The following is a 16425-nucleotide window of genomic DNA, read 5'->3' as shown; positions in this document are numbered from 1 at the left end:
TGTGTGTGTGTGCGTGTGTGTGTGTCACATTGAGCATGTGTATTGACATCCTAGTGGATTATAGTGGTCAATGCGCTGGAGCAATGCAGGGCTAATGAGCCCCATCTGGAAACCATTGGCAGAGACTGGAGCCCTGCAGCTACAAGAGCTTCTGCCCACTTTATCCTCTTCTCACAGGGCAAAGACTCTCAGTCTTTCTCTCTGTGTGTCTGTTTCTGAGTCTCTCCTTCCATCTTACTTCCGCTCAGAAGTGCATCCAGAGAAATGAAGGTCTAATGCAGATAAACTTCCATGCAGTAGAGACTACATATACAGAGAATGACTGACATAACACACGTGCGTGCACACACTTACATCCCCGTTATTGGCAGCATCTCTTCTAGTCTGACCCCAGAGGGAAGTGGTGGACCGAACTGAAGATCTCTATCACTGCGGCCCCAGAGACATGGAGTTGATTGTGTGTGTGTTTGTGTGTGTGTGTATGTCTACGTATGTGTAGAGGACAAGCCGAGTCTCTGGAGAGCGGTGGATATAGAGGAGCCCTGAGGCCACAGGAAATCCACAGAGACAGACAGGCTGAGAGAGTGAAGGCTGTCAGAGAGAGCAGAGGCGACTGTGAGAGAGATGGGGAAAAGAAAACTGAGGGAGGGATGATGAGCTAGAAAGAGTTTGTCTGCTGATAGACGTATAAAAGGTGGAGCTGGTGATTTCCTACAGCTCCGTGACTGTCTGCCGCTTTGCTGTCAGATTCCTTAAGAAGCACTAAACCTCACAATGGAAATGTTAACACTTTTTGAGTTATACAATTGTGATCATCACTCTTTATTTTTTAAATGTTTTTTTTTTTAATTTAATGTCCTTTTTGGTCATTTTCCCTGTCCAGTTGCTCATATGAACATAGAATTAGAGGGCTGTAGTCAGGGCAGGCAGCAGGAGCAGGCGTGTATGACTCAAGGTCTTTTCCTTTACTTTACTCAGACCTGGCTTTGGTTCTCCAGCTATTTAAATCTATTGAAACTTCATTAGGTGAATCGGGCATCTCATGAACGTTTCCCCTTGTGAAAGAGTTGCTTTGTGGAGGGGAGCAGCCAGGCCCATCCACAGACCTTCAGCATGTCTCAGTGGGACACCGTTCCCCGCTCTCCGTGAGCTTTTTTTCATTTTGGAATATTGTGATTTCATTCAGGCTGCTCATGTGGCCTTTAACAGTTGACTTATACTCACAGTGTAGAGCTTCCATGGCTGTGTGCTCTAGTTTTAGAAGACCACCCACACACACATTCATCTGCTGTGTCATTTGCTCCCTTTTCTCTCTCTCTTTCATACGAACACACACACACACACACACACACACACACACACACACACACACACACACACACACACACACACACACACACACACACACACACACAAACACACACAAGGCGGCATTACATGGCGTATTATCCTGAAGAATGGAAAAAATTCATTGGGGAAAAGGGAAAAATTGCTAAATAATACATAGAAGGGTTGTATTTAAAAGTCTTTGCGGTGTGCTTTTTCTCCCACAATGGTTATATGTCTGTGTACGTCCTGTCCTTCGCCATGTTTGATTACTTTGACTGAGTTAAGTCCAGGGACTCTGAGTGCCACTGGACTCCATTTGGTTCTTAATCCCTTGGGTTATTATCTGGGCAAATTTCTGGTCCGTCCGTCAACATTGCTCTAGGGCTTAGACCTGTAGCAGCATCACAAAGGGGCCCAGCTAACTTATTGGGCTACAGTTTTTGTTATATCAAAGAGTAAGTAAGAAAACAAAAAAGAAAGAAAAGATTAGAATAGAAAATAAAAGAAAAATAATCTACATGGATTTTCGCATGCAGTAAATGAAGGTATGTGATACGTTTATTATGTTGAGCAGTGTGGCATTAAAAAAAACTGTGACGAGTGATAAAAACAATTATTCTTAATGACCAGGTATCTTGGTCGTAATCATATTCAGAGTTTCTAAGGTCTCAAAAATCAAAACAAACATTCGTATTATTATTGTTGTCGTTGTAAAAATATAAACTAAAGGAAATGATACCAAAATACATAAATAAATCACTTTAGTGATTATAAAATGTAAAACTATCACATGTATTATCAAAATTTTGAACTCATGACTTTAATGTGAGTGAATATGATTTTTTTTAAATAATCTAAATAAAGCGTGACCAGAGAAAAATAAAACAAAGTTGCTACTAAAGGTTTTGTTTCAATGCCGTGAACACAGTTTCATTAAACTACATGAGAATTATTACTTTAACATGTTCAAACACTCAACCATTCAGCCACCCACTGAGGATTTTAGAGCCACAGTGGATATCAGATAGATGGCGGATCTTCTAAAGCTCTAAAACGGAGCTTGCAAATTACCATCACCTCATCCAGTCTTTCACATGCATCCCTACTTTGGTTCAATCCCACTCTTTCCTCTTCCCTCTTTCTGCCCCCTCTCTCTCGCTCTGACATGCAGGATCTCGTGTTACTTTGTATAGCTTTTGCAAGGTTTACAAGACAGTTAAGTCTGGAGAAAGCCCTGAAACCAAGACAGGAAGAATCGTTCCTGAAAAGACATCTCAGTGACATTTTTACAGAAAGAAAAAAAAAATCTGCTCCTACAGCCTGCACAGTGTACTGCTGCCTTTTGTTGTTATATTACTCCAGCATATAGACATGACAGATGGATATGTTATGTAAAAACAAAATTTATTCTAAACCAAAAATAAGATCTCTGGTGTAAAATGTAAAAAAACAAAAACAAAACCCAACCCCCCCAGAATAATGCCTTGGAAAAAAACAGTGTGTATAAGCTTTGTCTTGAAGGTAGGCAGTGCTGAATCAGTGCTTCTTACTTTTCTAATTCGTACAGATACTAAAAATAGTTCATAGTACTCATATATACTTGTATATAAAATTAAAGTTGAAACTAAGGAAAGCCTGTTTTGCCCGTTTTTGCTTCTGTTATTATATCTAAAATCGTTTTTTTTACTTACTTTATTTTACGTTTTTCTTACATTACATTGACTTAATGATATTAACTTCCTGCCTCGCTGAAATCCAGTCACTCCTGTGTATAGGAGTTTGTGTGTGTGTGTGCTTGAGATAGAAAAAGAGGGGGTGTATTTTTACAAAGACATGCATTTGAGTGTGTTTATGTGAGTTTTACGTATGTTTGTGTGCGTGTATGTTGCATGACAGTGCATGTGTATTTTGTTGTATATGTGCGTGCGCATCCATGGCTGTGACAGAGAGAAGACAGAGAGAGCGTACCTTGTTAGGTAAACTGTTTGACATTCACGTGGAAGATGTGATAAACAGGAAGCAGTGAGACCCCCCGCACTGTCCCACAGCCACACGCCAGGGTCAAACCAAACATCCCCAATATAAACACGTCTGATATACGGACATTTATAGTTATCAAGCCTGTCAAAACATCAAAGAATAGTATGAATGTTGTCTCTTTTCATAGAAACTGAGATTCTGTGATATGACTCGCTCTCATTCAAACCGTGATAGCTTCACATTTCTTTATGCTTGAGAAAGTTGAACAAGAATTTAAAAAATAATCCAGAGCTGGTGTGATCAAATATATACACAGAAATATGTTTTGATTAACAGGAAACAAAGACGAAGCTTTCAATTGTTTGTATATGAATTCATAAATTCATTCGATATCATTTCCGCTGTTTAAAAGAAAAATAAAACAAGGTTTGAATCGCAATCTTTAAACCTGTAGTTCTTCCGAAGGTGTTTGTTGTTGCTCAGGCTCAGTGTAGCTTTCACCTCTGCAGTGAAACCTAATGGCAAAGTCAAAGAACGAGGCATAAACAACATGTTTCTGTGTGTGGCACATCACTGTGGCAGTCATGTGGTAAATATTGTGTTTCCTGTCCACTCCTTAACTGTTCTGGTAATTGGCTTGTGTTAACCCTGTGACCCAGTTACTGCATGCTCTGGCTTGGTCTTTAAGTGTGAATGTGAGGTTGTATCAGTGCACAATGAAAGGACTGAATGATTTTTCTACATATTTTGATTACTTTGAATAGTTAAAACACATGATCAATTTACCTGTAAAAAATTGTCTAAAATTTGTTTAAAAGAAGCTGTTTAAGTGGACGCAATAACCTAGTTTTTTTGTTTGTGTTATTAGACAAATCTTATTTCCATTTCTTTAAGAACACAAATATAAAGTATTGTAATACGAGGTTTAGTCATCAATATATTTTTTAAAGATAGAATGTCTACAATAATAAAATAAAATATTAAACTATTAAAAATAAAACATCAAAAAAAACCATGTCAGATAAGGAATAATTAAAGAAGTTGCTTAAATACTTTGATTTAAAAGTAAATAAAGTTGTAGAGTTCCTGTAAAGATACCAGTTCAGCAAAGGACTTTGCAAAAATAATATTGAAAAAAAAAGTGAATTTGTTTTAGCAAAATAGTTGAATTTGGGGTTGCAATATGTCCTCAATGACAGTTTTGTTATCTTGCCCAGTTGCAAGCATCAGTTCCTTCTCATTGTTTAAGCTGCTGTCTAACTGTCCTGCCAAGTTAAATCAGCTTGAACCACTCTAACCACCGAACCTGACACTGGTCTGATGGACAGTTTGTCTTTTTATAATATCGATTTGACTGGATTCCCAGTTCACTCTGTATGAGCTGCTCTGTATGAGACCGTCTGCTAAATGTATATTTGTAACTTTGTAACTAGCTTCAAGGTCTCTGGTCTCCATTCATTTGTGTTTTTGACTTCTTGTACACAAGAAAATATATAATATTTGTAACTAAATGCCATGATTACAAGTAAACATCTACTGTGTGGGCATGTGCGTGTGTGCATGCAGTTAGTCGGAGCACAGGGGAAGGTGGGGGAGGTTGAGACCGGGGCTAACTATTGTTGCTGAGTGGTTGGAGATACAGAACAAATGAGTAATTAGAGACCTCCTCTGTACCCCTCTTTAGTCCTGGCAGGCTGATTAGATTGGCTGTGACATGAGAACAGGCAGAGGGCTTTTTTTCAGCAAAACCTCTCATCTCTCTTTTCCACATTTCCCTCAGTCAAATCTTGGTGCCAAAAACGGCGGCAAAGCAAAATGTTACATGTGGATTAAACAAATCTGAACTTAACCAGAAGCCTATGTCACACATTTGAAGAGTGAGAACAATTAGAAACTGAATGTTAAAAAAACAGCATCAGTTCTATCATACACGAATTCACGCAAGCACAAGACCATAGCAGACAATATTTAGATGTGACCTTTTTTCAGGTTTTGATAAACAGAGATTTTAGAACGGCAGAGATTTTAATGATCTGGGTTATTTGCAGACTTTATGGATTATAAATCAAATGCACAGTTAATTTTTTAAAGAGAATATTTTAAATGATTTCATTAAAATGTTAACATTTTTTACTTAACAGTATTTTCAGCCAACTTTTTTTCAGATTTCAGATGATGCATTTCTGGTAGCATTTTACAGATGAAACACACGCTTCTAAAATAAAACTTAAATCAATCATATCTAAATAAAGTAAATTCATCATTCATCTGTTGCATACTTTTTCTCCTTGCGTGAGAAACATACATCACTTTAGCACTATCACTCTGTGATAGATTCCACTCTCTTAATTATAGTTTGGCGTTACGGAAACATCTTTTGACTGGACTTAGTTGAAGTGAAAACCTGCAGGATCTCCCACAGCACGGGATTGGTTGCAGCTGAGCAGAAACATTAGGTGCACATGTATTTTGTTGTTCAGTGAAACAGCACTAGCTGAGCCAAGGTGACGTCACAAGGGGCCAGCAGTCCAGCATTGTGCTTTTTCACTCTCTCTCCAATTAGGCTGCCTGCACTTCCACTCACTCATCTGGCCCTATCACAGTGGGACATGGAAGCCAGTCCAAACACAACATCTCTTTGTTTCCACTGGCAGTGGCCACTACACAGCGTTGGATTCTCGTCAGCTCTGATCTGTAACTCTCACACTTTCTGTAAAACTAATTTCAGATTGAGTCCATGTGTCTGTGTGTGTGTAAGATGTGGCATCCTAACTGTTTGTATTTACAAATGATTGATGCACTTAGCAAATTTCCCACACTGAGCAATACATTTTTCACATTTGAGAGGAAAATAATAAGTGCCATAAATGATACTGTAATTTAGACGAAATTATATTTATGTCTTTATTAATCAACCTACTGCATCATCTTCTGAAACGAGGCAAAGCCGCAGATTCGTTATTGTCTGTTGTGCTCAAAGTGTAAGGTTATCCTCAGCAAAGCTTGTCAAACATTTGACATGCCATGCACTCAAAAGTGAATCAAGCTTAACCGGAAACAAAAGGCATTTCCTTTCTTTTTCTTTTTTTCTTTTTTCTTTTTTTCTTCGTTGTTTTGCGTATGGTGTTATCATGGCAGTGCAAAGATGGACTATTATGGAATATCTCCAGGGAACAGGTCACGACAGAGAGATATGACTGGTATCTTCAGCTAGAGAGTCCATGACCCCAGTACATAAACAGTAGGACTGTGTGTTTTAGGACAGGAGAGGCCAAAGCAGAGGAGACACAGTGGGACAGGGCTCATGCTTCAGCCACCACCACCATCCCACCCTCAGTCTGCCATTAAACATCCATCCATCCATTCACTTTACCGCTTATCCAGCTCGGCTTGCGGGGCAGCTGGGGTATATCCCAGCTGACAGTAGTGGGTGTCAGACTGAGCGCACCCTGGACAGGTCCTGCTATTAGACAGATAATAAATAATCCAATGATCTTAAATGACATCTAAGAAATACATAGTATGGGGCACATGCTTTCAGCACCAATACATTATAAAACAATTTTACAAATTTCTTGGTTAAATGAATAAAATAATAGGAAAGTTAATTTTTATATTTTGCCTGAAGTCACCACAGTACCATTTAAAACCTCAACAGTATAAAACACCTAAATTCTGACTGTGCTACTATACCATGTGACTAAGAAAGCAGCAAGCAGCAAGTGCATTTTGCTCAAATGAAAGTCTGAATTTCTAGATAGATGTTTTGTTGCTGTTTACTGCACAACTGCACTTCGTGAACACAATAATACCAGAATCCATCAGATCAGTTCCTACACAGTGCTTCTGTACTGTCACAGGCTATTCTGGAATAAATTAAACCCAAACTTGTATGTCCAGAATTTCCTGTTAGATACAGTTTTCTGTATGTACCCAGCAATGTGTTCGTTAGGCTGGCAATGCAGGATTAATGTCTATGTCAGCAAAGCGTATTGATTTTGGGAAAGAGAAAAGAATCAAAACAAGCAGAATATCAGCACCTTTTTTTCTGTCTTCTTGTTTACTGTTTGGCAAAGAATGAACACGTTTCAGCTATAAACCATCATCAGTGGAAACACAATAGTTGTAACACACTTGTTGTTTGCCCCACAATAAAGATGAGGCCACTCAGAGAGTATTCTGCTTGTTTTGATATTTTCATGACCGTGCGTCCAGTGCACATTTTACGAGATGAGTGAGTTAGCCTTTACTTCTTCTTATAAAGACCAGCCTTACAAAATAACAGAAAGGAACGAAAGACACAAATATACTGTGAGACCGAGAAAGCGATGGAGAGGGAGACCAGTACCACTTCACTGCGCTCCTGGGTGGTCCCATTTAGGAGGAGTACAGAGTACAGACAAACATTCACATGTAAACTGTAAACCAGCTCTACTCTACAATAGGCCAACGCTGCTGGCACCGACCACAGAAACAACGTGAGACTGTTGCAATGACATTTTAGGAAAGTCACAATAGTAACGATTACAGAAAGATTACCAAACACCGAACTGAGAAACACGCTGAACAACAGAAATGTGATGAGTCACGAGTTTCCAGAAAGGGGGGAAGGAAAATGCTATATTTTCTTGAAAAGTAGGACAGTTGCTCTTGCAGTAAACTTCAGATGCACAGGTCACATAATAGCCTGCAAACTTTAGGCTGTCTAAGGAGATCAGACAGCCACACGCACACATGCACATACACATGCATGGTGAGAGCTACAACAAGTAGGAAATGACACAATTTGCTTGTGATTCCAACTGTCAAACATGAGGACGCTGACCCCAGCTGAAAAGGAGCAGTGTAATCTCATAGCAATCAACTGTATGCTTAAAGAGAGCCATGGCCCAGCAGTTTACCTTGTCCACAGCAGCTCGGTGTCTTGTGAAGTAGGATGAAGGAAGGGGGGGGGGGACCAAAAGACTAGATTTTGAGCCAACTGAGGTAGGTGGGGGGACTTCAGGGACCTGTTTGGTGACAAATCCTTTGTTGTGGATAAATTTTTGGGAAATGTGTCTGAGTGTCTGGCTTTCTCGTGGCTTTCTCTGGTACATTGGGAGCGAGGCATGTTAAACTTGCTGGAAGACAGACAAGAAGGCAGGCGGTGAGGCAGTCATCATCCCTCACCACAGGAAATTAAAGCAAACAATCAAGACCTTATATCCTGTCCATGTGACCACAGTATACTCTGATCAGAAAGGTTTGAAGCAGTGAATGTGTGAATGTGTGTTTGCAAGTGCACCTAAGAGTGTGTAACTGGGCTCAAACAGTCCAAACGGATCAGTGTGCTCCAGTCATTTAGATATCTGTCCGGGCACAGCTACGTAAATGAATTATACCATGCTATAGTTTGCAGTGTTGTTTACGCATGTTTTTGGAGAATTTGTTACCTTATGAAATGTTTTGTCTTCTATTTTTTTTGTCAATAATAGACAGATTTATTTATTTTTTTACCTGAACCTAAATAATTTCTCTCTTGAATATGTAATGAAATAAAAATAGCAATGTAACTCTTTCATTATTTGCGGTGTGGGATAGCACTGTGTGTAAAAGCATTTAAAGATTGCAGGCCAATTGGTTTCTAGTAATTTGTAAATGCCAGTATCCAAATTCACAGAAATATTTTAAAGGAAAACACTTCTTAAAACATGTAATGCTAATTATATATACAGTGTGTAAAGTTTACATGATGACTTTCAGGAATAGGTTCCTATAAATTGCAACAAACATGAAAATAAGTGTCTGTGAGTATTAATATTTAACCCTCTGAGTAAATGCAATAAATATCTATGGCTATGGAGTTTGGATGCAGACTTTGTTCTTAACCAAACAAATCAAGCAAATTAGATGAAAGCTTCCATCTGAATTTTTATTCAACAGTTCTGTTTGTGCAATTACTCATGTTCTGTCCTCACCTCTTTTTATTCCTCCTCACCTTCACGTCCTGCCCTCTTAATCTGTCTACTTCCCCTGTTTTCTTCTGTCCTTCCCGCACTGTTCCTCCCCTGCCTCCCCCTCAGGGGTTCTCAGGTTACCATGCGTCGCTGGTCCAGACAAGCTGGGGATTCTTTCAGCAAGCAAATTACAGGCAATTAGGAGCCCAAAGGATAACATTTAGCATGGAGGGGAAGGCCGAAGCAAGAGGACAGAAAGTTGTGCTGTGGAACACCCAGATACAGTCAAGGGGAGAGGAGTGTGCATGTTGTGTTGTATTAAGTGTGTGTGTTTACATGTGTAGATTGTGCCCTGATAACTACCACTGAAGAATACATGGTTAATCAACCACCTTGCTGGCACGCATACAAACACTCTTCAGAAGAAGAATCCTTAGTAAAGATACTAATGGGATAGAAATGCTCACAATGGGAGCGCCACTCACAGGAGTGTTTAGCGTGTCTAAGTGAATCACTGGAATATAAGCTCCAGGATACTTGAGGACCTTTACAGCTTCAAATCAGTATGAAAACCATCATATGTTTGCATGTGTGTATGTATGTGTGTGTGTGTGAGAGCAGGGGGGTGGGGGCGGAGGTGATGCAGTGTTAGGATCTGCTGCCATTATGCATTTACCATTCTGAACCAACAGTGAGAGAAGAAGAGATTACATCTGAGTTGGATGAATCAGTAGGAATGGAAAAATCTATCTCAGCATCTGCGCATGATGGGGTTTGATTTCTCAGAGTATCTCAAATGAGTCCAATTTATGCTGCGGGAGCTTTGTGCTAAATGCACATTTGGTTTGTGTTCTGTTTCAGTGGGGTTCAGAAGGTCAACTTCATCCCACTGATCACTGCTAATATGATAAGGTTTCACCCAGAAATTAGTATGTCAGTGTCTGACCACTCATGGTTATTTGACCATTTATGATATATAGAAAAAGCCTCAGCAAAGCCTTAAAGGGATAAATCCTGACACATTTCTCATTCAACCAAACTTCATGGCAACTATGCCATCAGCACACATGGGCAGCACTCACCTGACCTGCTGTATTCAGTCGTCTCATATATTTCAAAATGTGGACTTAGCAAACTATTGCAGCAATGTAACCCTCGCTGTAATGAGGTGAGAAAGGAAGGAAGAATGAGAAAGGAGGATGAGTGCACAAAGGATGGTGCACACTACAGCTGTGAACAAACCGTGCTGTAGAGCCAGCATCATAATTCCAGGCCTATCATTGTAATCACAGCTCCATCACAAAATGGATTTTGTCAGGGCACGCCAAGTCTACTAAGAGCTGCTCCAGTTAAACATTAAGCAGCTGGTCTTGCTCCCCCTCTTTCTTTCTCTCTCTCATGCACACACACACACACACCAACACACACACGTGCACAAACACACACAGATGCATACATATGAGCACCTCCAAAATATATAATTTGGCTTTGGTTGTGTACTTGTGAATGATAAGAATCTTTTGTAGATAAATGTGAGCATACCTGTGCGTATGGACGTGCGTTGTGTGTATGCATGTGCGTGTATCTCTGAGTGTGTGTGTCTCTAGTGAAGCCTGGAACTGGTTTGGATTAGCTCTGTGTCTTGTTCAATCTGACAACAGTGACGTGTGCCCCGGTGGCCTGCACTATTGCAGCAGCAGTGGGAGCATGCGCATTTACTCCTGCATGTGTGTTTTTGTGTGTGTGTGCATGCGCTTGTGTGTGTGAACTTGTGTTTTTGCTTGTACCTGCCGCCTTACTGGCTGGCTGGGAATGCAGGGAATGCTTGGCTCTGACCCCACCCCTTGTCCTACTTGCTCAGCCCACTCCAGTGGGACACTGATGGGGAGTGATGGGGGCGCTCGAAGGGAATGGGGGTAGTGACAGTTCAGTAACACTCACCAGAACCTGCCGTCCTCTGTCGCAGAGTGGCATCGCCCACCCTCAGTGCCAGAGGAGAGAGTTTATTTTCTTAGCTCCTGCTCTCCCGAGCGCTGGCTGCAGAGGACCACCGGGGTCTCTTTCCCTCTCTCTCTCCACCCTAAGCCTCTTCTCCTCTGGCCGGAAAGAGATTTATTGGGGAGGGTGGGGAATGGAAGAAAAAAAAACTGCTTGTGACCTCCACTTAACTTGAAGTAAACACACGGCTGTGGTAGTTTAATCAAAAGTGCATGCTCTTCTTTTCACTGTCAGAGCACAGGGGTTATGGGAGGGCTGTAAACAGGTTCTACTGAGATGAGAACATGGAAATGTCAGTGCAAGACTCCTCGTGTTTCCATCAAAATGTGGGTATGGGGGTGCTAAAATCCTGAAATGAAAATATACACAGTGTGTATATTCTTTTTGATTCCAAAATAAAAAAGAATAAAAAGCTGAAGACTGAATAAAACCTTTAGTTTAAATACATTTAGCTTTATTGAAGCGATGTGAGTTCATGACAACAGTTGTCCTATGGTAGGTTAATGTGACACAACATCGCAGCTAATGGTTTTATTTGCTGATTACATCTGCGTATTAGCATGCAACTCATCTTTGAGCTCATCTCCATACGTAATCACATCCAAAACTCCTGCTGAGTAATTAAAACTTACCAGAGACTGTTAATAACCTACATCTGTGTGACATCATATTTATGTGAGAGCACGAGAATGTCCCTGCCATTCGTTAGTTTTTAATGAACGACTAAGTTCCTCTTTCAAAATCATATTAAATAATTATTGAATATTGCTGGGCAGAGGGACAGTTGTCTCATTTTCACAAGGACAGACACAAACACACACATGCAGGGCAACACCTTTAAAACAATTCAACAATAAAAGCCTTTCAGCGCGTTTAAAAAACTGTGAAATGTTTCTGTTGACAAATGTGAAATGAGGAGGTTTTTGCTTTTCACTGGAATAAATTTCCTAATTCATCATGTTGATCATTAATTAAGATGTTATTTTATTATTTATTAAAAAATAACATTCATGATTTAAATACAGGTGCATATTTCAGTTTCATGTTCAAAATAAGCGCAATCTGCAATCTTTGCAAATTTGCAAATTTAAAACATAAATCATCTTGTATGACTAATGAGATCTGCTTGATTTCCAGTAAACTGTCTGAAATTCAGGTGCATCATTAAAATGACGTGGAACAGGAGTTTCACTTAAATAAATGTTAGTGATTGCACCACTGATACACAATTTTAATTTTTTTTTGCATGCTGGTGAAAAAAAACAGCTTTCTTCTAAAGTTGTTCTGACAGCTCCTTTATTATTTTTTCTTTCAGAATGAGTCACTGCTTCCTGTCCCTCTTCCCATATCTGTATCCAGCATCTTCCAGGTCAGAAATGAAAAATAATAATAACTTTGTAATGTCAGCACAAATGTTCTGCTATGATATGGATAATGGTGTTATACTGACCTGTTCCTGCCCTCCTGTTTTTCCTCACTTCCTGACATTTTCTTTCTTTCCTTGTACACTACCAGTACTGGATGCACAGACTTGTTCTTCAGTATGAAACTAAATTACAGATAAATGTTTAATAGCAGCCCTTTGAGCAAGACTTCTTTATGTACTCATAAGTTATTTGTGAAAATGTTAACTTTGTGACAAAATGTCATGCACAGGAACATTTCTCTTTATTTGATCCAATTATTTTAGCGTATATAAAACACATTTTTCATTTTAATACATTTACATGTATTCAGAAGAAATATTTTTCAGATACACTGGTCTGGCAATTCACACCAAGAATACTTATGACTCTATTTTGATTCTATACTGCTCTGAATCACTGGTGAACACAGATTTTATTCACTATCCAGCTCATCTGATAGGACCAGTATTCTGTGAGGCTTGAGACTGGAATTCCTGTCTGAACCACTGGAGATAGGGTTAATTAAATGCTTAACGCTGTCTGAATATTGGCTACAGCATCCATCTTCAACTCATTCCTGTTGAAGCAGACCATCACACCTCTACATACACCTATGTTTCCTCTGTCCCAAACCCTCTCCCCCTTTCTCTTCCATTGCCTGCCTCCCTTTCCTACACCCTCCAATTTCAAACACCAAATTGCACTCATTGTCACTCTGGAATTCTTCCTCCCCCACTCATCTCGTCTTCCCTCGTGCATGCGCACTGTCTTTCCAAGGAGGAGCATCGTTTACGAGACAGTCCAAGAATAAATGGTGGTCAGCAGTTCAGCGCGTTGGCTCGTCCAGCTCTGTAAATATGGCTGACTGGACCCAGGCAGAGGGAAAATATGCGAGTGTCTAAAACAGCGGCTGCACAGCTCTGCCAACAAGAGCACCTGGATGGTGTTAATCACAGCTTAACATAAACACCACTTCAAAACAACTGCACATGTATGACCAAGTGCTCATGCACACAACCTGTCTCTTTTATGTGTGGGGACAAGTACACATTATACCAACCCTTGGTGATGTAATACATATTGCATTGTACCCATCAAAAACCATCTGTTAAAATTATTTCCTTAGGTGAGCCACAAATTCACGCAAGCGAGTTCATCCCACCAGCCTGATGTTGACAAAGGCCATCCAGCTAAAATTTTGTTTGATGAATGCTGGCACTCGGACATAACAGGTAGCACATGTTAGACATGCTTGCGTTTAAAGGCGGGTTAAGTTAATAATATAGCGAATCATAACATATATAAAGTGTGCACAAAATGTTCTTATATAAGATATAAGAAAAGGAGAATTGCAGATTCACTCAATGGAAAATTCGGGCAGCAATTTTTCACATCAGTACCATTATGAAAGGACATGAACTTTAAATTATTAAAAGTACTGTATACAATGCTATACATTCATTAATGTAACAAGGTTTGACATGAGTGGATTATAAAGCAAAGCACATAAAAAACAATCAAAAATGAAAAATATAGATTATATCGTATTGCTCTCTGCCCTAAAATCAAGTAGTTCATCTGTCTTTATTGTATGATTCTGTCAATAATGCACTGAAGTTTTATATTAAGATGCAGGGAGACACATTTCATCAGTGTGATCTCCTTTCACAACAAACTTTTTCCTTTTTTTTTCTTTTTTTTTTAGCAGCAAAGCATTTCAGATTGGCCTCGTGGCACTCAGCCATCCAGTTATTTATCTCTCTGGGACCTGGACTCGAACTTAATGGATAAGCCTCACTGTCACTTAAGATACAGTCAGCACCGTAATAAGTAAACACATGCTGTCACACATCAGCCTAACAGCCAAACCTCTTCAGGCTCTCCAGCGGAGGGGGCCCTTGGTCCAGCTTCTCTCCCCGCGCTGCGTCTGTGTTTGTCGGGCAAAGAAGAGCACACGGCTGGGCTTGGCGCTGACAACGAGTGTGCTTTATTACCCGGTGTCTGGACTGAGATAAACACAGTCAGCATGCCACAAGAAGGTTGTGTGTGAGTGAGTGTGAGTGTGTGTGTATATGTGCGTGTGCTTATCAGTCATAAGAGAAAGACATATTATCTGTTTAAACTCTCTCAGTGAAGCTAGGCCACACAGCAGGCTTGCTGCCTATTTTATTTCAGCTTAGACAATCTGGCCTTCCTCTCATAACTGCAATACTTAACATTTTTTTTAAATGTTATAATAAATTCCCATTCCTTTTCCAAGCACCCGCAGTGATGTAATACCACAGTGTGACAAAGGCAGGCTGTAGACAAACAGAGTTTTCAGTCCAAATGGGTAAAATCGTATTAGTTTAACTGATTGGTCTCCTGCATTTCAAATATAGGGCCCACTGATATTGGTAGTATTGATAAATCTTGGTACAGTAGAAGCCTGTGAACGTTTTTTAACTCTCTATTTGTGCTTTCCTTGGCTCGTGGTCATGCTGGTCTGCGCTGCCAAGCTGTATATTTTTCATCATGCTAACCATATGACATTCTCTGAAATGTTTGCTTTCTCTCTGGTGTTTAAAGCCCACATTCGGGCAGACGCAGTGTCCAAACCTCTACCACAACAGGCCAGGTTGGTTTGGAAAGAGTGGTAAAGTTTTGGAGGTATATGTTACTGGATTGTATCTTTTCTCAAGAGACAATGTTATCATTTAATTGCTAAAGCTAATAGATAGTAGAGACGTATAAACTTAACCCTAAATCTGTCATCAACACGCATGAGAAAAACACAAAACAAACTAAGATTAAGGGTTTTTTTCTTGAGTAGTAGTGTCTATTATTTTCCTTTTTTCTTCTTCTCTTTTCTTTATGTTGCAGTTTTTTTCTTGTAAGGGATTTTGTTTTATGCTCTTTTACAGAGAAACTCAGACTGAACCCATGACCTTTACTTTATGGGAGGCACTGTAGTGGTCTTCTTATTCCTGCGGAGCCAGCTGGAGTCTCTTCACTCCCAGCCCATTAGCATTCTGTACATCCAGCTGGGTCTCTGTCAGGCAACAGGTCGGTCCACGGCACATTACCAGCTCTTCCTGCCTCACTTTTTATCCTCCTCATCCCAGGTAGTAAACTGGGATCAACCAGTTAGTTTCATTGTCTCCCCACTTTTTTCCATGAGCAGCTATCCTCAAACACAGATCCAACACCATGTGCTCCACGTGGCCCCAGACCTACCCCATCTACTCACACATTGATTAACCCTGAGAGTGTTTGGCCATTAGAGCTTAATCTGCAGAAATCAAACCAATATGTGAACTCTGTGATTAGTGTCAAAAGTATTACAGCGCCTTTCACTCAGAAGCCAAAGCCCAGCACATTCCAGTCCCGCTCCCTATATCTCTGGTATGAAATACAAATACTCTCCAATGAGGGAGAGAAGCACAGGAGAGCTAAAGGGTGGGGGTTATCGAGCAGCTGCATTTTACCCATGTCAATTTGGAGAATATGTCACCCTAGTTCTCCTTTTCTCTCACTTTCTCTATCACAAACACACACACAATCAGTTATGAAAATATTTCTCCATCCCCAAATGTCCTGGGGCTGGTAAGGCAACAAGATTCTCCCCAGTGGGAGGCAGATCAGAGAAGAAGTCTGTCTACCTGTTTTACAGTCAGACCTCCCCGAAATCCACAGGCTGCCTTTCACCTGTAAAGGCAGCCTCACTGCACAAAAACAAGCACACAGCCCGACAGAGTGAAGGGCAGCAATACAACAGAAGCTTTCTCCCAGTGCAG

This window comes from Oreochromis aureus, linkage group 1, assembly GCF_013358895.1.
Source record: "Oreochromis aureus strain Israel breed Guangdong linkage group 1, ZZ_aureus, whole genome shotgun sequence".
NCBI lineage: Eukaryota > Metazoa > Chordata > Actinopteri > Cichliformes > Cichlidae > Oreochromis > Oreochromis aureus.
The sequence above is the reverse complement of the archived record's forward strand: the minus strand, read 5'-3'. Positions refer to the sequence as shown.